Source organism: Colobus angolensis, unplaced genomic scaffold, assembly GCF_000951035.1.
Source record: "Colobus angolensis palliatus isolate OR3802 unplaced genomic scaffold, Cang.pa_1.0 Scaffold205, whole genome shotgun sequence".
NCBI classification, from domain to species: domain Eukaryota; kingdom Metazoa; phylum Chordata; class Mammalia; order Primates; family Cercopithecidae; genus Colobus; species Colobus angolensis.
Window position 1 is genome coordinate 772,653 of NW_012115211.1, and position 22,282 is coordinate 794,934.

Sequence of the window (22,282 nt, forward strand, 5' to 3'; positions counted from 1 at the left end):
GAGGGCCTGGGGCACGAGCAGACGTCGCTGCCCGCCGCCCAGACCCAGGTCCAGACCACCGGCCCCGAGGTTGGCAGGGGGCGCGCTGCGGCGGATGCCCTCAACCGGCAAATCCGCGAGGAGGTGGCGAGTGCAGTGAGCAGCTCCTACAGGTGAGACGCGGCCGCTGCTAGCGCGGCGGAGTCGCCGCGCAGACGATCCCCAACGCAGGCCTAGCGTGCAGCCTCCCTCCAGTCCCAGGCCACACCCTCTCCCCAGCCTCCTCCCAGGCCACCTCCCGTCGAAGCCTTCTCTTCTGCCGTGTCCTGTGCGCAAGCTGTTAGTATTTTCCATCTTAGCCTGCCTGGCTCTTTCACTTTGCAGCTGTAGCCGTTTTCTCCATCTCGCCCACCTCAGATCCCTGGCTGCCCACAGAGACCCTTTGCAATGTCAGCAGTGGCTGTGCTTCCGTCCTGCCCCCACCCAGCTCACCTGCTATGTTAGCCTGGATGCTGCCCTTTGCCGTCCGACAGGGTCCCCATTCTTCTAGAAGAAGAATTCTTTCCAAGTGGCCTCTCGCCCTCCTCCCTAGCCCAGTTCCCTTGGCGCTTCATTCTTTCCTCCCTCTCTCAGTCTCTGGGCAACCAGAGTCCCAAGCACCATACCTTTTTCTAGATTACCCACATGATCTTTACAAATCACCCTCCTCCTTCCACCGCTGGAACTTTGAAGTCATTGTCCTTCTACTTCTTACTAGCTGTGACATATTGGGCAAGTTTCCTAATGTTTCTGGGCCTCAGGTTCTTATCTGTAAGATGTAATTGGTAATAGACATCTCTTAGCATTGTTCACACTTTTATTGATTTGGTATTAAATATTTTATTTTTATTTAATTAATATTAAATATTCAACATATTTTTGAGTGCCTACTATATGCCAAGCACTGTGCTGGACATTGTGAGGATTAAATGAGATGATTCAGGAGAACAGCTCATGCCTAGCACATAGAGGTAATTAGTACATCTTGGTTCCATTCCTACCTTCCACGTGATGCCTTATGATCCTACTTCTTAGATGCCTCCAGCCTTCTCTGCTATTGAGGCATCTTCTTTCTCCTTTCCCTACATGCTCTCCAGATGTCTCTCATTCTCTTGCCACCAAGAAGCCCTTTCTCCATCTCACTCAATTCCTTGCAGATGAATGCTTTCAAGCATGAAAAATCTCTCTCTCTCTCTTTCCTTCTGGAATTTTCCCTCTGCTACAGCCTCAGCCATTCCAGTCTGCTTTCTTGCCCTTCATCCATCCTGTATATACTTCTGACGGCTTAGCTTTCAATTCTACCCTTATATTTCAACCAACATCAATTAGCTAACAGAACACGGTTGACTCTGAACATGTAACATTGCATTTGGGTTTTCTCGAGGAAGATGTGTATGAATAGTAATTGAGCTAGAGGTGTTCAAAATGCAGCTTATGGGGTCCTTCATCAATGTCACAGCTTTCTGCTGCCTTCTTCCTGCAAGAGGGTGTGGTGGGGGAGGACTAGAGAGTTAGTCCTTTGCCAATACTCTGTATATAGCCTCCTGTTAGACTAATGTCCTTCTCCAGTGAACATTACCAATACTCTTATAGGCTGAGGAAAGAATAGCATATCCAGACATCCTTCATGTTAAGAGAAAATCTGTCCCCCAACTCCTACCCCTGCATTTCTCATCTTCCTGAATTCCACCTCCCACTTGGCATCTCTCTCTTGGTTTATTGCTGTCACAACAGCCACACTGGGAACCCAGGAGTACAGCACTTCCTTTGAGCTCTTGGTCAAAGAAGGACATACATCCTTTTCCTTGAGTAGCCATGAGATGGTAGTATGTTCACTATGTTTTTATGCTGCTATCAAGCGGGGAGCAAAAGAAAAGAAGAGAAATAAACAAACAAGAGACATAAAAAAACAAAGGCAGGATGTAGTTTTCTGGTTCTGCTATGGCTTTCTTGCTTCAAGACCCTACTTCATTTCTTGATCTTCCTACCCTGAGAAGCCCACATCTGGCCCAACATCATAGATTACTGGCCTGGCCTCTTCATCTTCCCACTCTCATTCTAGCACCCTGTGGCAGCTGGAACCTTACTGCCCACTAGCAGGAACTGTCTCTTCTCACCACCATACAGTCAATGCCAATCCAGAGAGATTCCAGATTCTTAAGCCTCTTTGGGTGATCCTGTTCAGTTTATGATTTCAAGTTGGCAGGACTTGCTTTGTTTATGGATGAGTGGCCTGTCACTCAAGGAATGACCACATCCTTTGGATATAACGCACTCCAGATTTGGGGTTGTACCTTGTTCCGTATAGCCTTTTTCCTCAAAACAACAGCTTAACTGTGCAGTAAGCATGTCATGCTTCACATTACACACATACTGGAAATTACTTGGTGCGGGAAGGCTATGCCCTCCGAGCTGGTGAGAATGATTATTTTTAGCACTTGTCAATTCTATTAACCTGTCAAAAAAATCTTTTTTTTTTTTTTTTTTTTTTTTGAGATGGAGTCTAGCTGTCGCTCAGACTGAAGTGCAGTGGCTGGATCTCAGCTCACTGCAAGCTCCGCCTCCCAGGTTCATGCCATTCTCCTGCCTCAGCCTCCCGAGTAGCTGGGACTAACAGGTGCCCACCACCTCGCCCGGCTAGTTTTTCGTATTTTTTAGCAGAGATGAGGTTTCACCGTGTTAGCCAGGATGGTCTCGATCTCCTGACCTCGTGATCCGCCTCCCAAAGTGCTGGGATTACGGGCTTGAGCCACCGCGCCCGGCCGAAGCATGTCTTTATTACCATTTTTAATGTTAAAGATGGATTTCATTGGGAAGCCATTTGTGACTTTAGACCTGACCTTCTCAATTAGAAAATAGATGAGTCATAAGGAGGTGATTAAAATTCCTCTCCCAGTCAACCCCATTGCCCTGGCCATCAGATAATAGGGGTAGATAGGGTAGCAGCTGCTCCCTATAGACATGCTAATAAGAAACTTTTCCTAGAAGAAACCAGCTGAGGCATTAGGAGGTAGAATTAATAAACCAGGGTGAAATACTTGAAAAATAAGAGCAGTAACAAGGAAGTTAAAAAGAAAAGGAGTCTTTAATGTCTGCCCTCCAGCCTTGCATGAAGGTTACAGGAAGGCGCATCTGACTTACTTTATGCTATGCAGAACTGCCCCATTCCCCAACTGCCCATTTCCCTAATTTCCTCTTGGGTCAATCCCAGCAATGCCTCAAGGCCAATCTTGGATGCCGAATTTACAGCGATGCTTTCCTAGATCCAGCCATTCTGCATGAATTTTTCTTCTATTCCCTTTTTACTTTCTGAACTCTTATCATTGTCTGCTTGATTGTAAAATACTTTTGTCTGTATCTGTCTCCCCCAGCAGGTCATGAACACCTGAAGAGAAGGCTGTATTTTGTTCACTCTGTACCTCTCACAGCCTAGGTGCTATATAGATTTCTTGAATCTAACGGAATTTTTAGGGCTTGGTGAAAATTTTATTTATCTATATATTGATAGAGTCAATTTCATTTAGTTGGATTTTTTTCAGAAAATGATCACCAAACCAGATAAGGAGCTGGGGATACCAAATAAATGAGTCATAATTTTAATGTAAGAAAATTGTGCCGGGGGCGGTGGCTCAAGCCTATAATCCCAGCACTTTGGGAGGCCGAGAGGGGCGGATCAGGAGGTCAGAAGATCGAGATCATCCTGGCTAACACGGTGAAACCCCGTCTCTACTTAAAAATACAGGCCGGGCGCGGTGGCTCAAGCCTGTAATCCCAGCACTTTGGGAGGCCGAGACGGGCGGATCACGAGGTCGGGAGATCGAGACCATCCTGGCTAACACGGTGAAACCCCGTCTCTACTAAAAATACAAAAAAACTAGCCGGGCGAGGTGGCGGGCGCCTGTAGTCCCAGCTACTCCGGAGGCTGAGGCAGGAGAATGGCGTAAACCCCGGAGGCGGAGCTTGCAGTGAGCTGAGATCCGGCCACTGCACTCCAGCCTGGGCGACAGAGCGAGACTCCGCCTCAAAAAAAAAGAAAAAGAAAATTGTGTCTTCCTCAATCAAGTTAAAGTCCAAATCCTGGTCAGGCGCAGTGACTCACGCCGGTAATCCTAGCACTTCGGGAGGCTGGGCGGGGGAGGGCAGATCACGAGGTCAGGAGTTCGAGACAAGCCTGACCAACATGGTGAAACCCCATCTCTACTAAAAATACAAAAAATTAGCCGGGCATGGTGGCGTGCACCTGTAATCCCAGCTACTCAGGAGGCTGAGGCAGGAGAATCGCTTGAACCTGGAAGGCGGAGGTTGCGGTGAGCCAAGATGGTGCCACTGCACTCCGGCCTGGGTGACAGAGCAAGAGTCCGTCTCAAAAAAAAAAAAAAAAGTACAAAGCCTACCAGATTAGCACTAAAAGTAAATGTTCAAATGGAGAAGGGCAGCAAACTTTACAGATGTGACTCTACATGGACCTTCACCTAGGGCAGTGGTCCTCAACCTTGGCTACAGAATCAGTGGAGAACTTTCAAAAGACTGATGCATAGGTGCCTTGCCCAGAAAATCTGATTTCATTGGTCTGGGGTGTAGCCTGGGCAACCAAGTTTTTAAAAACTCTCCCAAGTGATTCTAATGTGCAACTCACGTTATGATCTACTTTTATAAGGCATGGTTCTCAAAATTTAGTACACAAAAGAATCACCTAGAGAGCTTTCTGAAATGCAGGTTCCTGGGCCACATCCTCATACATACTAATTCAATGGGCTTAAAATGGAGCCTAAGTAATTTTTAGCAAGCATGCTAGATAATTTTAATGCAGGTGAATGCAGGCTTTACTTGGGAAAAAATTACTTGGAGAGATTTGCCATCTTTAAGCTATTGAGTTTTCCCATATGCAAACATGGCAAAGGTTGCCATTTATTTAAGTCTTTTATGTTCTTCACTTATATTTTGTAATTTTCTCCACAAAATCACATACACATATATACTCATATATATACACATATATACAGTTTTAAAGTTTTATTTCTGTATTTAAATTGTTAATAATCTAACTAGATTTTATCTTGATGAGTGGAGTGAGGTAAGGATTGAATTTTTCCCTGTATGGAAAGTCATTTATCCTTACACTCTTTTTTAAAGCTTTACTTTTCCCTACTAACTTATGATATCTCCTCTATCACATAAGGGTCACATATCTTTAGATATTATGTCTGAGTTCTCTGTTCTATTCCATCAGTCTGAGCTAATACCACATTATCTTATTTTATTTTTTTCTGATCTAGCTTTTAATTATTGTTCCTATTGTGAAGAGTTTATTACCTTTTCTAATTTATTATTGCCCATATGCAATAATTAATTTTTGTATGTTAATCTTGTATTCAGGAACCTTATCATACTCTCTAATTAGTTTTGATTGTAGACACTCCTGGATTGTCTGTAGAGATAATGTATGTTTTTAGCAAATAACAATTTATTATCTTCCTTTCCAAGATTTACATATCTTGTTTTTTTGTGTGTGTCTTGCTCTGTTGGTTAGGACATCTGGGGTGGTTTCAAATAGTAGGTAATAACAAACATCCTTGTCGTGGGATTTGGCAAGTTTCTAAGTTTTATCGTTAAGTATGAGGTTTGCTATATGTTTTTATAAGATAAGATTAAGAAATTTCTATTTTTCTTAGTTTGCTAGGGGTTTCTAAAAATTAGTTTGGCTATTGAATCTTACTGAATGCTTTTTCTCTTATTGAAGGCTCAGTGTCAACTGAGATGATCTGTGATTTTTCTTTTTTAATCTGTTAATAGATTTTTTTTCTCATATTGAACAATCTCCGCATTTCTGGGATAAATCTCGCTTAGATAGAAATATATTTTATTATGCTGAATTTGGTTTTTTATTTTTTATCTGAAATGTTTGCATATATATTCATAAATAAGATTGGCCTATAATTTTTCCTTTTTTATATTGGTCTTACGAACTGTTGGGATCAAGGTTATACCTATAAAATTAGATGGATAGATTCCCCTCCTTTTTAGTTATTTGAATAAGTTTATATAAGAAGGACTCAAATATCTGATAAAATTATCCTGTAAAACTTGCTGGACCTGTTGTCTTTTTCATGAATTTTTTTTTTAACTATCAATTTGATGTCTTTAATAGTGATTCACTTATCCAGGTATTATATTTCTTCCTGAGCCAATTTTGGTAATTTATTTTTTCTGGAAAAATGTAAATTTCTTCTAATTTTATAATTTATTGACATAAAATTGATCATAGCATTATCTTGTGGATTTAAAAATAATCTCTACTTACCTGTAGTTATGTCTCCTTTTTCATACCTAATATTTATTTGTGCCTTCTCGCTTTTTTTTTTCAGGATTAGTCTTGCTCAGATTTGTTTTGTTTTTTAGTCTTTCCAAAGAATAAATTTTTGATTTTGTTGAGCATCTCTTTTTTCAGTAAATTTTACCTTATTTTTATTATTCCCTTTCTTTTTGTGCTCTGAGAGGTAGGCAGAGGTCAGCTTATCAACAGCCTTGTATTCCTGGCTAAGAAATTTGGATTTGCTTCTATAGACAATAATGAGTCACTGAAAAAATCTAAGCAGAGGGACAACATAGTTTGATTCAAATTTTATAAAGCTCCCACTGGCTGGCTGTAGCACCTGGGGAGATTAGAGAAAGGGAGGCCAATAAGGAGGCTATTGAGATAATTTGGAGAAAATAACAAAGCCTTAATCATGGTTGTGAGATCGGAGATTTTTTTTTTTTTTTTTTTTTTTTTTTGCAATGGAGTCTTGCTCTGTCACCCAGGCTAGAGTGCAGTGGCACATTCTTGGCTCACTGCAAGCTCTGCCTCCCTGGTTCAAGCGATTCTCCTGCCTCAGCCTCCCGAGTAGCTGGGATTACAGGCACCTGCCACCGTGCCTACAGGCACCTGCCACCGTGCCTGGCTAATTTTTGTATTTTTAGTAGAGATGGGGTTTCACCATCTTGGCCTGGCTGGCCTCGAACACCTGACCTCGTGATCCACCCACCTCGGCCTCCCAAAGTGTTGGGATTACAGGCATGAGCCACCGCGCCCAGCCAGAGATCGGAGATTTATAAGATAATATGGGTATAAAACAACAGATCCAAATGACCAATCGAGATTCATAGAAGAGGATATGGCCCAGAGTGACCTGTGTGTTTCTGATTTTGGTAACTGGTAGTGATGCTAGTCACTGGAACAGGGAATATAGAGGGAGAAAAAAGTCCGAAGTGAAAGTTGAGGTACTTTTCAATATATAAAATTTGGATTGTCTATGGGATATCTAACAAGATGTGTTTGAGGGTCAGTTGAGTAAGTGGATCTGAAAGCTTAGGGAGAGGCCTGGGCTGTACATATAGATTTGGAAGCAATCAGCTTGTGGATGTTTCACTTCCTGTGAAAGTCATAGGAAGAGGCAAAATTACCCTTGGAAAAGGAGTAGACAAAATTAACCAACAGAAAATGGAGCCATGGGGGATACACATATTTGGAGTACTGACAGCAGAAGGGATGTCCATGAAAAAGATGAAGGAGGAGTGATGTGAGGAAGGAAGAAAGCCAGGAGAGAAACTTGTCATGGAAACCTCATATAAACTCAGCAGTGTTTGATGTCTGTTTGGACATTTTTACTGAGGCATTTTGTTAGATCATTGGTTAACTTTGTACAATTAACCCTCAGAAATACAAAGCTGACCAAGACTAACCCACAAAGAAGATAAGATATATACAATTATTTGTTGCTCTCATAGGGAAAGATTGCATCTAACACATATATGAACTTTAAAAAAATGTCAAGCCAGTGATAGTTCTAAAATCAACAATCACTAAGAATCATTCAATGTCCCAAATATAAAACTAAAATAAATCAACAAATGTTCATTAAGATTAAGGAGCTATCTCTACAATGCTGCTTTGGCTTTACAAACTGTGTCAACTGTATTAATGTAAATAGGTAAGCTTCTCATTCTCTGCTGAATGAAGATGACTTCAACATGGAACTGAACCAGCAAACTAAAAACTTCTAGTTTCACCATCAGAAATAATAATACTAATAGTAGCTAATTTAGTGCCTAGCATGTGCCTGGTGGAAGGCTAGAAACCTTAGATACATTTTCTCCCTGAAATCTTTGCAATCACTCTTCAGGAACCATGCCGTTACTTCCCTGTTAGAGCTTATGATCCCCCTTCCTCTTATCGCCCAGACTGAAGTACAGTGACGCCATCTCGGCTCACTGCAACCTCTGCCTCCTGGGTTCACGCGATTCTCCTGCCTCAGCCTCCTGAGTAGCTGGGACTACAGGCACGCACCACCCACGCCTGGCTAATTTTTGTATTTTTAGTAGAGATGGGGTTTCACCATGTTGGTCAGGCTGGTCTCGAACTCCTGACCTCAGGTGACCCACCCACCTCTGCCTCCCAAAGTGCTGGGATTACAGGCATGAGCCACCGCGCTCGGCCCCTTTAGGTTTTAAGACTGTTGAAATCACAGGCTTTGTCTACACTTGTCTTTCTCTACACTCAGCACTTCCTCCATATCATATTAATATGTACTCTCTTCATTCAGTTTCCATTCAGTAAATGTTTATTTGTATCTACTATGTCAGGTCCTGGACCAAGTCTCTGGATGACAAAGTGGTCCCTGCTCTCAAGAGTCTTTTGTTTATTGGACAGAGACAAGTGTGCTGAAAAGTTACAGGTTCCCTGATAAAATGTCTGTGCAGGGCATGGTGGAGCACAGAGAAGAGAGGAGTTATGTCTGCCTGATTTGAGGGTTGTTGGAAAAGAATTCAGTAGAGAAGGTTACTAGTATGCTGAGTCTTGAAAGATGAGTTGGCAGTAAATGGGAGAATGGATTAATTTGAGTAAAAGTACAAGAAGAGAAATTATAAGCAGTTCTGTGTGGGCAGAACTTGGAAGTATCATTGCATAAGGATAGAATGGCAAGGGACAGAAGAGGGAGGTAGGCTGGGGATAGCTCCTTTGTCTTATAAGCAACAGGAGAATCAGAGTTCAGTTTTAGATTTTAGAAAAGGTGACTTTGACAGCAGTGGGAAGAATGGACTGGAGAGACAGACTGGGAATAGAGTCCAGGGAAGAAACTATAGTCTAGGTGAGAGATGATAAAGACCTCCATCAAGAAGAGAATGTAAGCAAGTGCTGATAAGAATAAAATAATAATAATGGCTAAATAAAAGTAGGCAGAAAGGGAGAGGGAAGAGTCTAGGATGTTTCCAGGTTCATGTTTTGGATGTCTGGGGCGGGGGGTGGTGGGGCAATGGTATACACTGAGATAGATAGCACAGTTTTGGTAAGTTGGGTTAAGGGTGTCTTTGGAAGGTCTACTTGGAGATGTTCAGTACAGAATGAAAATGGAAACTCATACTGCTGCTAAGGGTGTAAATTTGTACAGCCACATTATAAAACTGTTTAGCGTTATCTATTCAAGCTAAACATACATTTACCATGACTGAGAAATTCCATTCTTGAGTATCTACCTAACAGAAATGAATACAGAAGATGTGTATAAGAATGTTTATAGCAGCATTATTAATAGCTAAGAACTAAAACAGCCCAAATGTCCATCAACAGTAGGATACATAAATTGTGGTATATTCATACAACAGAATATTATATAGCAGGGTATGGAAGGCTGAATAATCTCCCCTACAAAGATATCCAAATCCTAATTCTAGAAATTTGTGAATATGTTATCTTACATGGCAAAAGGGACTTTACAGATGTCCTTAAGTTATGGGCCTTGAAATGGGGAGTATAGCCTGGTTTCACTTGGGCTCGGTGTAATCACAAGAGTCCTTATAAGTGAAAGAGGAAGACAGAAGTGTCAACATTAGGGTGATGCAGTGTGACAAAGACTTGACTGGTGGTTGTTGGCTTTGAAGATGGAAGGACACGTGCCAAGGAATGTAAGCCGCCTCTAGAAGCTGGCAAAGGCAAAGAAAGTATTCTCCCCTAGAGCTTCCAATGAGACCTGTTTTGGACTTCTGAATGACAGAACTGTGAGATGATAAATCTGTGTTGCTTTAAGCCATTCTGTTTGTGGTAATTTGTTGCAGTAGCTATAGGAGATTGATACACAGGGTTTATCAATTATTGACCAGGTAATTTTTGCTGTGGGCCTGTCCTGTGCATTGTAGGATGTCTAGCAGCTTTCCTGGCCTCTATGTACTACACGCCAGTAATATTTCCCAGCCCTCCCCACCCTGAGTTATGGCAATCAAAAGTGTCTCCACACATTACCAAAAGCTTCCTAGTGGAGAACAAACTTGATCCCAGATACAGGGGTATTTACTGAATTATTCCATTTATATGAAGTTCAAAAACAGGCAAAGTAATTGATGGTGATAGATGTTGGAATAATGGTAATCTCTGGGATTTAGGTGGGTAATTGCCTGAGAAGGAGCACAGCAGAACATTCTGAGGTGTTGGAAATGTTCTATATCTTGATCTGAGTGGTGGTGACATGGGTTTATACACACAAACAATTGAGACTTATGGACTTTATTCTCTGTATGTTATACCTCAACAAAAAATAAGAAACAAAATACAAAAGAACTAAATGGAGATATAGCTTGAAGCTCAGGAGAAATGCCAGAACAGAAAAGATCAGGACAACATCAGCCAGTTGGTGAGAATCAAACCCATAGATATTAGGGTGGGTAGGGGATAGAGAGGGTGAGAAGAAAAGAATGCTAAGGTCAGTGCCCAGCAAGCATCAACATCTCTGGTATATGTGGGAGGAGTAAGAAAAGAATGAGCTCTTGGTGTCTGTGCTTGCCTGTCCTGTCCGAAAGAGAGTAGGAGCATAGGCCTCACTGTGGTCTCAACCTCCCACCTCCAGTGCTGCTGGCCTTGTACATTACGCACAGGAACTGCTGTGTATTACATAATACACATAGTTATTATCTTTGCTCTCCTTCCCTTATCCTAGCATAGTCCACTGTCAGTGGGTATTTGTTTTCAAACTGAATGAAGAGGCTTTTGCAGGATTAGGCCTGGTGTAACCTCTTTTAGTGGGAAAATTGTGCCCAGGCCTCAAGCCACAAAACCCACCACAATTGCATCCCTGAAACAATACCTCCTCCACTGAGCTGTACCCTTGTGGTCACTGTCCATTTTGTGCAGTGACTTCGAAACACTGACCCACATTGTGGCATATCCTAGAGTGCACAGTGCATTTTTGCAAGCCTCCTAGCCCTTAAGGATTGTTCCCTATTAAACCGTAATAATTAGGCAGAAGGTAGATCAAGGCAGAATGCAAAAGAGCAGAATATTAGAAAGAACAGAGACATAATTGAGTTTCAGGCTCATCTGCTGAGTGTTTACTCTGTGCCATCTGCTTTAACGTATCTTTTTCTATAGACTTCCTAATGACCTTTTAAGGTAAACATCTCTATCTTTAAAGATGCAGAATAGAGTTAGGGAGGTGTGGGGACTGAGGTTACAGAAACAGTCAGTGGCTGAGTTGGCTCAGAAATCTGATTCTCCTCATTCCAGCCACAGCTGTGTCTTGCTTGTGCAGCTCCAGCAGGCCCCTGCCAAGTCCCCTCATGTTCGCCTAGTCTAACATGCCATTCTTGGGACGGCTATTGCCAACTTCAACCTTTATGTTGTCTTTCTGGCTCCAACTCTGCTAAGCCCATACCATCTCCATCCACTAACCTTGTTTCTACAGTGGAGGAGGGGTGGGTTGTTTCACCTCTTCTTGTCCTAAACTCTCAATGGATTCTCTTCTCCTCCAGGGCAAGACCCAGGCACCTTGGCGTGCAGTCAGTGCCTTCCATTATCTGACCTATCTGATGCTTCCAGTCTTTTTACCCACTGCTCCCTGCACACACTCAATGCTTTTTCTTGGGTGTTCTCAGCCCTGGCTGCACATTAAAATCATATGGGCCTCAGCAGGTGCTCTGACCAAATCACAGCCTAAACTGGGTCTCACAAGCCCCACATTCAAACTACTGCTAGATTTTGTTCACAGTTTCCCCCCTGCCCTCCTCCCATTTTCTTTCTAAATCCTTTTGATCCTTCAGGGCTTTTAGTCCATTGAGAAAGAGGCTTATACTATAAAAGCAGGGAATTAGGTTGGATTTATTTGATCCTAATTCCATAATAATAATGCAGTGGGCCTAATATTATTTTTACTCAGAGTTCAATACAACATCTTAAGAGCATGCCAAGGCTGGGATATAGGCTATGAAGATTCAAGGTGAAGAGCGCATGACCCCTGTTTGCAGGATATTGCTGTCTTTTGAGGGAGATAATATATGTGCAAGTATTGTATATAAAAGTACCAGGCAGGCCCTGGTGAGAGTGAAAATTGGGAGCCAGAGTTCTCTAGGGGCACAACAGTGGCTAGTTAACACTATTGGAAGATTGTTGGAAGGAATGGTTGTATGAGTCCTGGGAGGTGCCCTTGTGTCCTGTGAAGAATTTAGTGTCCATCAAAGCTGGGTTTGAATCATGCATCTTAACTTAAAGTCTGTGTGATCTTGGGAAAGCCTTGCTTTTTCTCATCAATAAAATGGGGGTAACTACACAGTTGTGACTTCACAGAGTCATGATGAAGATGAAGGGAGATAATGCTTGTATACAGTGCATACTCATCATAGTAAGTGCTGGCTACTTTTATTATTATCACTGAAATAATGAAGTAGAGTAGGTTACCAATGAAAGTTTTTCATTTTCTCATTCAGGAAACATTTATTGCATCTCAGATGAATCACTATGCTAGGGTAGAGAGATAAATTATACCTAGCAACTGTCCTAAAGGAGCTCCTGGTCTAGTGGGAGGAAGGCATATTTTTCGAAAGTATAGTCATAGTAGTAAGTGCAAGAATAGAAATGTGCGCAGAATATTGAGGAGATGTAGAGGAAAGGGGGTTTCTGGCCTGAGTCATAAACCACTTCCTGAAGGGGTGTACCTGTACAGTGTGTCAAAATCTTAGGAGTTAGTTCCATTGGGAAGGAAAAAGATTAGGAACTATAACTTTCTTCCTAGAGGTTTTTATCAATGAGGTGAAAATTCAGAAGGGCACTTAAAAGTACGATACTTTTTTATAATTCCTGCTTTCCTCTGATGTCTGGCTTTATTTAGGACTTTGGTTTCAAGTCCTGCTTACCACGTATTAACTGTATGATTTCGGGCAAGTTGCTTAATTTCTCTTCTCTGACTTTGTTTCCTTAGTGGTAAAACAGAATCACTAATATCTATCTTACAAGTTGTTGAAAGACTTAACATTCCATTAAGTCTGTTACTCTCTTCCCTGTCTTATTTACCATTGTACCTCCAGCACCTAGCTTAGTGCATGGTATTTAATAGATGCTTAATAGATATTAATTAATTGAACACATGAATGAATGATGTACATATAGTGCTTAGCACAGTCCTCACCCATAGTAAGCACTCAATAAATGGCAACTATCCTCATCATCATTGTACCTGGTGGGTTGAGTACTATTTGGCTAATATATAGAGGTCCTTTGCCCTTCTCATTGCACACACTCTGAATTTCTGGGTAAAGAACCATTAAATGCTCAGGTCAAAGATTTTCTGGGAGTATTCTTTTAGTCCAGTAAGCATCTCTGAGTCACCATGTTCTAATCTAACTGTGCAAATGTGAATTATATGGAGAGGCCTGGCTTTTGCCACTTTGTATACACAAAAATTATTTATTTTATTGCGTGAGTAAAATAAGAATCATAAAGGTAGAATTGTAATAAAAGCAATTAGAAAAGAATGACTTTTAACAAGTTTAAATTTGCTCTGAAAATGAATTCAGAAATGTTTATGTGCTTAGTAAAGTGATGTTATCTAATATTTGCCAAAGTCTGGATTTGGGTGGCATCTAAGTGGCACAGGTCAGAGAATGGGTTTATTGTGTACAAACTCAAGGTCGAATTTTCCTCCTTGGATTGTGATGACTTGCCAGCCAAGTATCTGTGCCACTCTGACAGCATTATGCCCACATCTCCTCAAAAAGCCCAGGGACCCCAAGGACTCCTCCCGAGAATTTGGTATATTTCACATGATTTTTCAGGGATGTACAAGAAAGTCCATTCAGCTTACTTTCCTTGCAGGCAGAGCCTGGGCCTTGTCTTTTTATCCCTTTCTTAGGCCTGGCACAGAAGAGAGTTCAACCAGTGTTTGAAGAATGACTCTCAGCGAGTGAATGGGTCCATTGCCATTCTTCTCAGAGCTTCCTGATGACCACATTCTCCCTTGTGGATTGAGTGAGCCACTGGATTAAATATGCAATTCAGATACTGAGATTCTGTTTAGCAGGTACAGAGAGAGAAAAAAATGAGGCATCATGGATGTAATATGGGTGGGAGAGAAGTAAGCGGAGGAGAAGGAGTAGGGATGGCAGTCGGAGTGTTGCTGCCCATAAGCAGAACCGTGCCCCACGCCTGATGACTCGAGAAGACTGCATTGTCAAGGTTTCTAAAGATGGATTCACAGTATTTTTCTTTGTTTTGTTTTGTTTTGTTTGTTTGTTTGTTTTTTGAGATGGAGTCTCACTCTATCACCCAGGCTGGAATGCAGTGGCATGATCTCATCTCACTGCAACCTCTGCCTCCTGGATTCAAGTCATCCTCCTGCCTCAGCCTCCCTAGTAGCTGGGATTACAGGCCACCACGCCCAGCTAATTTTTTGTATTTTTAGTAGAGACGGGGTTTCACCATGTTGGCCAGGATGGTCTCGATCTCCTGACCTCAGGTGATCCACCCGCCTCAGCCTCCCAAAGTGCTGGGATTACAGGCGTGAGCCACTGTGCCTGGCCGATTCACAGTATTTTCTGAATAATACTTACTGTAGTGTGTCAACACACAATTCTCCATCCTTTTAACTTACCACAGCCTTGCTGCACCAGGTGCACTTCTTCCTGGGGGTGAGCAAAGACAAAAGTCAGTGGTAGAAACAACCAGTTTGGAGTTTAGATCTCCCTTCCAACAGCAGTCAGGTTACCTTTTCATTAATTATTTCTTCCTTTCCTGTTAGCACATCAGTCAATTATTCATCCATTAAACAGACAGTTGTCAGTCTCCTACTATATGTACATAACTTCCTGCCCAGAGGACACTTGCAGTATAGGAGGAAAGGCAGCATGGATGTGAACTCCTTGACTATAGCAAAGTAAATTATGTTTTATAGGATGTCACCTGCTTTCTTTTGGTTTTTTTTTGTTTGTTTGTTTTTTTCTTTGAGACAGAGTTTCCCTCTTTCGCCCAGTGGAATGCAGTGGCGCGATCTTCGCTTACCGCAACCTCTGCCTCCTGGGTTCAAGCGATTCTCCTGCCTCAGCCTCCCGAGTAGCTAGGATTACAGGCACATGCCACCACAGCTAATTTTTGTATTTTTAGTAGAGATGGGGTTTCACCATGTTGGTCAGGCTGGTCTCAAACTCCTGACCTCATGATCTGCCCGCCTAGCCTCCCGAAGTGCTGGGATTATAGGCGTGAGCCACCGTGCACAGCCCAGATGTCACATACTTTTTGAGCAGAGGAATTTATTAATTCTAACTTGAAAAGTCAGAGAAGACTTCAGAAATGAGGATGGCATCTGAACTGGACCTAGAAGGATTAGTCTGATATCAGCAGGCAAAACAATCAGGCAGGCAGCAAGGGAGGTGGCAGGTCCCAGCAGAAGGGACAACTGGGGCATGGAGAGCTAGACATGCCTATGGAGAACCACGAATATTCCCATATAACAGGTGTTCCAAGTATAAGAAGTGACATGGTGGGAGACAAGCTTTATAGCTTTAGTTGAGACCAGTGGTGGGCAAAGTTCCTATAGAGGGACAGACAGTAAATATTATAGGCTTTGCAGGCTAAGGTGCAAAATTAAGGTTATTAAGTAGGTACTTATATAACAAGCGAGAAAACAAATTTCCACCAAAATTTTATTGCTAAAGTTCAAAATATAATAATAATTATTGAATATAATCTTTTATAATACAGCTATGCTAATGAGAATAATTTTTTGGGGGCAATAACATTTGCTGAATTGGGGTTCAAAGTTAGTGTTCCCTTTCATCAGGTTGATTGCAAACATTCATCTACAAAAACCATTCTTAGCTCACGGCGGAACAAAACAGAGGGCTGGATCTGGCTGGTAGGCAATAGTTTGCCAACCTCTGATGTAGGTTATTGAGGACAGAATACTGTGTTACCAAGTTTCAGACTCTGTATTGAAGTAGCAGGTAACCCCCTGAGCAGAGTGCATAAGAATACTTGGTTCAACTGTGCCTTAGTAAGCACATCACTCATTCTTCCAAAGTGACATAGCCATTCTCTTGTTTCCTTTCAACTGAATAGCAACAGGAAGCTGATGTACATGTAAGAGTCTCTTTGTCTTTATATATAATGGATAACCAACCAATCTCTCATAGCAACCAAGAATGCAAGGTACAGGAGTCACCATTGTAAAATACTGTTAGTCTCTGGCTACTATGACCATTTTTGTGTGGGGTTCCCTTTGGGGCTACAACATGGAATTTTTTTAAAAAATAGACGAGAGATAAATGGTATTAAAAGGTATACAGTGAGATAATCAACATGCCAGGATCTAGCACCCAAAAATAGCACAGAAGAGAGAGCTCTACCATGAGGGACTGTTATGACACGTCACTGAAGCCCTGGTCCAGCATTCCTTCAGAGAGGGCCAAAGGCAGGCTGTGAATTGGAGAGAGGCTTGGTAATTCTAAAAATCCACTCTAATAACACCATTCTCTGGGGAGTCTTTTAGCACGTCATAGTAGTCCCAATTCAGACTGCGTTTGTGAGAATGAGATTCTCTGCAAGCCCTTGGTAGCATGCATTACTTTAGTCATTTGTTCATTCCATTCATATTTGTTGAGCTCTTCCTACAAATAAGACTCTGAGCTAGGCTCTGGGGACATGACTATGAAATCCAGGCATTGGGACGTGCTGATTGAAATAGGAGTGTCAGCTCCTACTTCAATAGTAGAGAGAAATGTGATGATGATGATGATGGGGATTGTGGTACTGGTGGGTGAGGAAGAGAGGACAGAGCAGCAGAAGCATGAATGCTCTTAAATAAGGAAGGTCTTTAGGGTTAGGAGTATGTGATGTAGGGGAAAAGTGTTCTGAAGAAAAGGTGAGGAACACAGGAGAAATTAGTAATCACAGCTATTCATCTGGTAGCCATGGTGCAGTGGACCCACCAAATGGCTTGGGATCAGAAAACTTCAGCTTAAATTCCAGCCTTTCCATTTACTATTTGTATGACCTTGGTAAAGTTATTTCAAGTCTCTGAGCCTCAATTTCCTCCTTGAGAAAACAGGGCAATATGATACATGTCATAGGATACAGGATATGAACATGTGTAAACTCTTAGATCCTTGCAGTTGTAATTCCTAAATATTAATTCTCAGAGGTGAGCGTGGAATCCGAATGCACACCAGTCTGGACACCAAGAGAGCAGTCACTCAGGGAACAGACCCTGAACTAAGTTATTGGATTACAGCCATGAACAAGACAAAGTTCATCATGGAATGAGCAGTGTAATGACAGATAAGGTGTCAAGTGTGCATTTCAATAACTAATGATTAAATTCAGCTGTGATAAATGCTTGGCAGGGAAGGTACAAGGTGCTAACAGAGCATTTAATGGGAGCTGACAGGCTAACCTAGATGAGGAGTTGAAGCTGTCATCTGAGGAAGTGGTGTTGGAGCAGAGCTTAAAGGTTAAATATGAACCTTGAGGCCAGCCTTGCCTCCTGTGTGACCCTGGACAAGTCTCTCCTTCCTGCTTCATTGTCCTCATCTGTTACTAGGGGCTGGCCCAATTTTTGGGGGAGTCCTTCCCAGCACTACAGTGCCACACTCAGAGATCCGTTTAAAGGCCTGGGTGCGTGATGCCAAAGAATGGTCTTGCGTTGGAGTGGGGAACACAGGAAGGAGCACGACGGATCTGAAAATCCGATGACATTGAAGAGAGAGGGAGCTCATAGCCAAAGAATCAATTCCATCCATTCGATACTGCTCTCATTCCCACCTAAGTATCTGATGGTGCCTGCTCCAATAAATTCTCAAAGCATTTTCTGTTTTTTTTTGGAGAACTTTAAAAAATACACCACTAAGAAGGGTAAAACACACATATTTTCATTATCCAGAGATGAAAAAATTAACATTTTATTATATTTGCGCTGGGTGCGGTGGCTCACACCTATAATCCTAGCACTTTGGGAGGCTGAGATGGGTGGATCACAAAGTCAGGAGTTCAAGACCGGCCTGGCCAAGATGCTGAAACCCTGTCTCTACTGAAAACACAAAAATTAGCTGGGTGTGGTGGTGCATGTGCCTGTAATCCCAGCTACTTGGGAGGCTGAGGCAGGAGAATCGCTTGAGCCCAGGCAGCAGAGGTTGCAGTGAGCCGAGATTGCGCCACTGTACTCCAGCCTGGGCAACAGAGCAAGACTCCATCTCAAAATAAATAAATAAATAAATAAATCATATTTGCTTCTAGTCTTTTTTGTATTAAAAAATATTTTTTCAGATAAAGTTTTTGTGGGTTTTTTTTCCCCACTAGGCCCAGACCCATTCTGCTTCTTCCCTTGCCCCCTGGGCAGTCACCACTGTTATAAAGAGGTATACTTTTGTGTATACCTCTTCATCCATGAGCTGTGTAAGGCCTTGCAGTTACGTGTGCTTTCTGACATGGCATCCTACACTGTGTATCATTCTGTCACTTTGTTTTTTTCACCCAACATCACATGTCTTGAGAAAATGCAAACACACACATATACGTAAATACCCATACGTATACAGATCGTTCTTTTTAATGGCTGTATAATCTGCCATCATACAAAAATATCACATATTATTTATTTCCCTATTTACTTTTAGGTTTTTGTACGTTTTTACTATCACAAATAATGTTGCAGTGAATATCCTTATACATGTCTAGCTGTGAATATATTAAAGTGTTAGAAGAGAAATTGTTGGGTGTTGGGTTATGCACATTTTGTATTTTATTAAATGTTGAAAAATTGTTCTTTTTACTGGCTGGACCCATTTATACTTCAACTAATAACATATAAAAGTACCCCCTTTGTCTTATAATGTCAGACTTAAAAATTCTTGCCAATTTCATAATATGAAAATGTTGTTTTGTTTACGTCGTATTTCCCTGATTTTGAGTCAAATTAAGAAATTTTCCATATGTTTATACACAATTTGCATTTCTTCTTCTGTGAATTGCATATTCCTACCCTTTCCCATTGTCCTATTCAGGTGTTATCTTTTTCTTGCTTGTCTACATTGATTCTGATTACTAATCTTTTTTTCTGTGGCTTGTCTTTTACCTTTGTTTGTAGTGTCTTTTGTCACGCATAAATTTTTCATTTTAATTTATTCAGTGGACTTAGTCCTTGCCTTTATCATTTATTTTTTATTGCTAATGTAAGAAATGCTTCACTATCCCAGAGTTATAAAGGCACTATTTTCTTCTGATAGTTTTCTGTTTATTTGTTTGTTTTTAGACAGGGTCTCACTGTGTTGCCCAGGCTGGAGTACAGCGGTGGGATCACAGCTCATTTGTGTCTCAACCTTCCAGGGTCAAGCAATCCTGCCACCTCAGCCTCCTGAGTAGCTGGAACCACAGGCATGCACCACTCCACCTGGCAATTTTTTAAAATTATTTTTGGTAGAGATGGGGTCTCACTATGTTGCTCAGGCTGGTCTTGAACTCATGGGCTCAAGCGATCCACCTGCCTTGGCCTCCCAAAGTGTTGGGATTACAAGCTTGAGCCCCTGCGCCCAGCCACTTCTAATAGTTTTAAAATTTGTTTTTCACATCTAGATGTGTAATACATCTGGAGTTCATTTTTGTGTATAGTGTGAAATAGGGTACAATTTCCTGTTCTTATATGTAGGAAGTCAAGTATCCCAAATCCGTTACTTGTCTGACAGGTAATTCTTTTTTCCTTGATTAAAAAAGTTCCCACTATTATATAGCAAGTTTCCTCATTAGTTTCTGGATCTGTTTCTGGGCTCTCTATTTTGTTGGATTGATCTGTTTGTCTTTTTCTAAAAAAATGCCACACTTATTTGTCATAGCTTTGTAATACGCTTTGATTTTTAAGAGGACAGATCTCTCTTGGTTGTTTTTTTTCAGAATTGTCTTGGCCTTTCCCAGATATTTATCCTTTCATATTTATGTTGGACTCAGTTTTCAAGTACTGCAAAAAATACTGTTGGGATTTTGATTGGCCTCAGGTTAAATTTATAGATTAATCTAAGGATTAACATCTCTATAATACTGAGTATTTCTATGTGTAAACAAGATGTCATTCCCTTTACTCAAGTCGTCCTTTATATTCTTCAAAAAGGTCTCTTTTCCTTGGGATTTTTCCTATACGTTTTCTAGATTTTGTTGCTATTATGAATGAGTTTTTTTCTGTTATCGTTTCTAATTGGTTGTTGTGGTGTATAGGAACAGTATTGTTATGTCTTCTACCTGTGAACTTGCTAATTCTTTTATTCTAATATTTTCTCCTTTGATTCTTTTTCTTTACTCCTTTTCGATGCATTTCTGTCTTCTATTGAACTACGTTTTTCTGTATTCCCTTCTACGTGGAAGTTACATATTCATTTTTGTGGGGTTTTGTTTTTCTGGTCAGGTAGTTTTTTTTTTTAGTAGCTATTCTTATTTTTAAATAAGAATTAAAAAATAAGTTTCAGCTGGGCACGGTAGTTCATGCCTGTAATCCTAACACTTTGGGAGGCCAAGGCGAGGATCCCTTGAGGTCAGGGGTTCAAGGCCAGCCTGGCCAACATGGTAAAACATCGTCTCTACTAAAAATACAAAAATTAGCCAGGCCTGGTGGTACATGCCTGTAATCCCAGCTACTTGGGAGGCTGAGGCAGAAGAACCACTTGAACCTGGGAGGCGGAGGGTGCAGTAAGCTGAGATCATATCACTGTACTCCAGCCTGGGTGACAGAGCAAGACTCTGTCTCAAAAAAAAAAAAGAAAAAAGAAAAAAAGTTTCAGATCAATCAAGATCTACTGCTCCCAATTTCCATGTTTTTCTTGTCTTATATTTTACCTCATCTTTGCTTTATAAATCCTCGATTTAGAAATAATTAGTAATATAATTTTTAGACCCAATGCTTATTAGATTTAGTTTTAATGTAATTTATTTAATTGCATATTTATATAAATTTTGTATAATGGTTGTGCTTAATAACTGGCTCATAAAATTCCAGAAAATTTAGCTGTGGCTCTCTCGAGCCATTGTGAACTGGCTCCAGCACACTACTGACCTCTGAAATAGACTTGCAGACCAGAGGAAGCTTCCTGAAAGACTGACGTTTGAGTGAGACTCTGAGGGTTGAGTAGAATTGTGCTAGATGAAGTAGAGGGTGGCATCTCAGGCAGAGGAAATGAAGAGAACAAAGAAAGATACCCACAAGGTTACAGCATTAGCTTCACCTGGAAGCTTAACAGAAATGCAGAATCCCAAGTCCTGCCCTGGAAATACTGAATCAGACTGCATTTTAGCCAAACCCTTATCAGCATTTTAAAGTCTGAGAATCCCCAAGCCAGAGCAGGCTTTCTCCCAAGTGGTCCAGACCACTTATGTTGGAATCACACGAAGTGGTTGTTTACAGTGCAGATCCTGGGCCCCACTCAGGCTCCTGACCTTCTAAATTGGAATTTCTAAGGTTGGGCCCAGTAACCTGAAATTTCAGTGTGCTTCTGAGATTGTTATTATGCATGTCAGCAGTCCACACTAAAAGACTTGGCCCCAAACAGTCATGTTTGAATTGGGTCAGAAAAATGAAACTCCTTAAGCCCTTCTAGTAAACTGTTCCCTTCCCTTTGTATGCAAAGCATATAGGTCATTGTCTGGCAGACAATAGGTGCTGTACCAATGGTAGCAATTGTTCTTGCAGTATTTGTGATATTTGAAACATCATGAGTTTCTTGTCAAGGCCAGAATTAAGCATGATCTAGGGAAAGACGTGTGTGCGTGTGAATGTGTGTGGGGGGGCGGGGGTTGGTTGGGGAGGAGGGTATGCAAGGGACTGGATAATTCAGATTGTCCCTCAGCCTGTTCCCCACCCTCAGTGCCGGCAACCATCTGCTCTAGAAGCCGCCTGTCTGGGAGCATGATCTAGGGAAAGACGTGTGTGCGTGTGAATGTGTGTGGGGGGGCGGGGGTTGGTTGGGGAGGAGGGTATGCAAGGGACTGGATAATTCA

At 41.6% G+C, this 22,282-nt stretch overlaps 1 protein-coding gene across 1 annotated transcript in view; it reads left to right on the top strand.

Moving 5' to 3' along the window:
- Positions 1 to 6: 6 nt before the first annotated feature.
- Positions 7 to 22,282, top strand: part of MAP6 (microtubule-associated protein 6) — an 81,995-nt gene continuing 59,719 nt past the window's right edge. The window contains exon 1 of the mRNA XM_011942008.1: positions 7 to 152. The gene's annotated coding sequence lies outside the window, so the exon portion shown is untranslated. The remainder of the gene's footprint in view (positions 153 to 22,282) is intronic.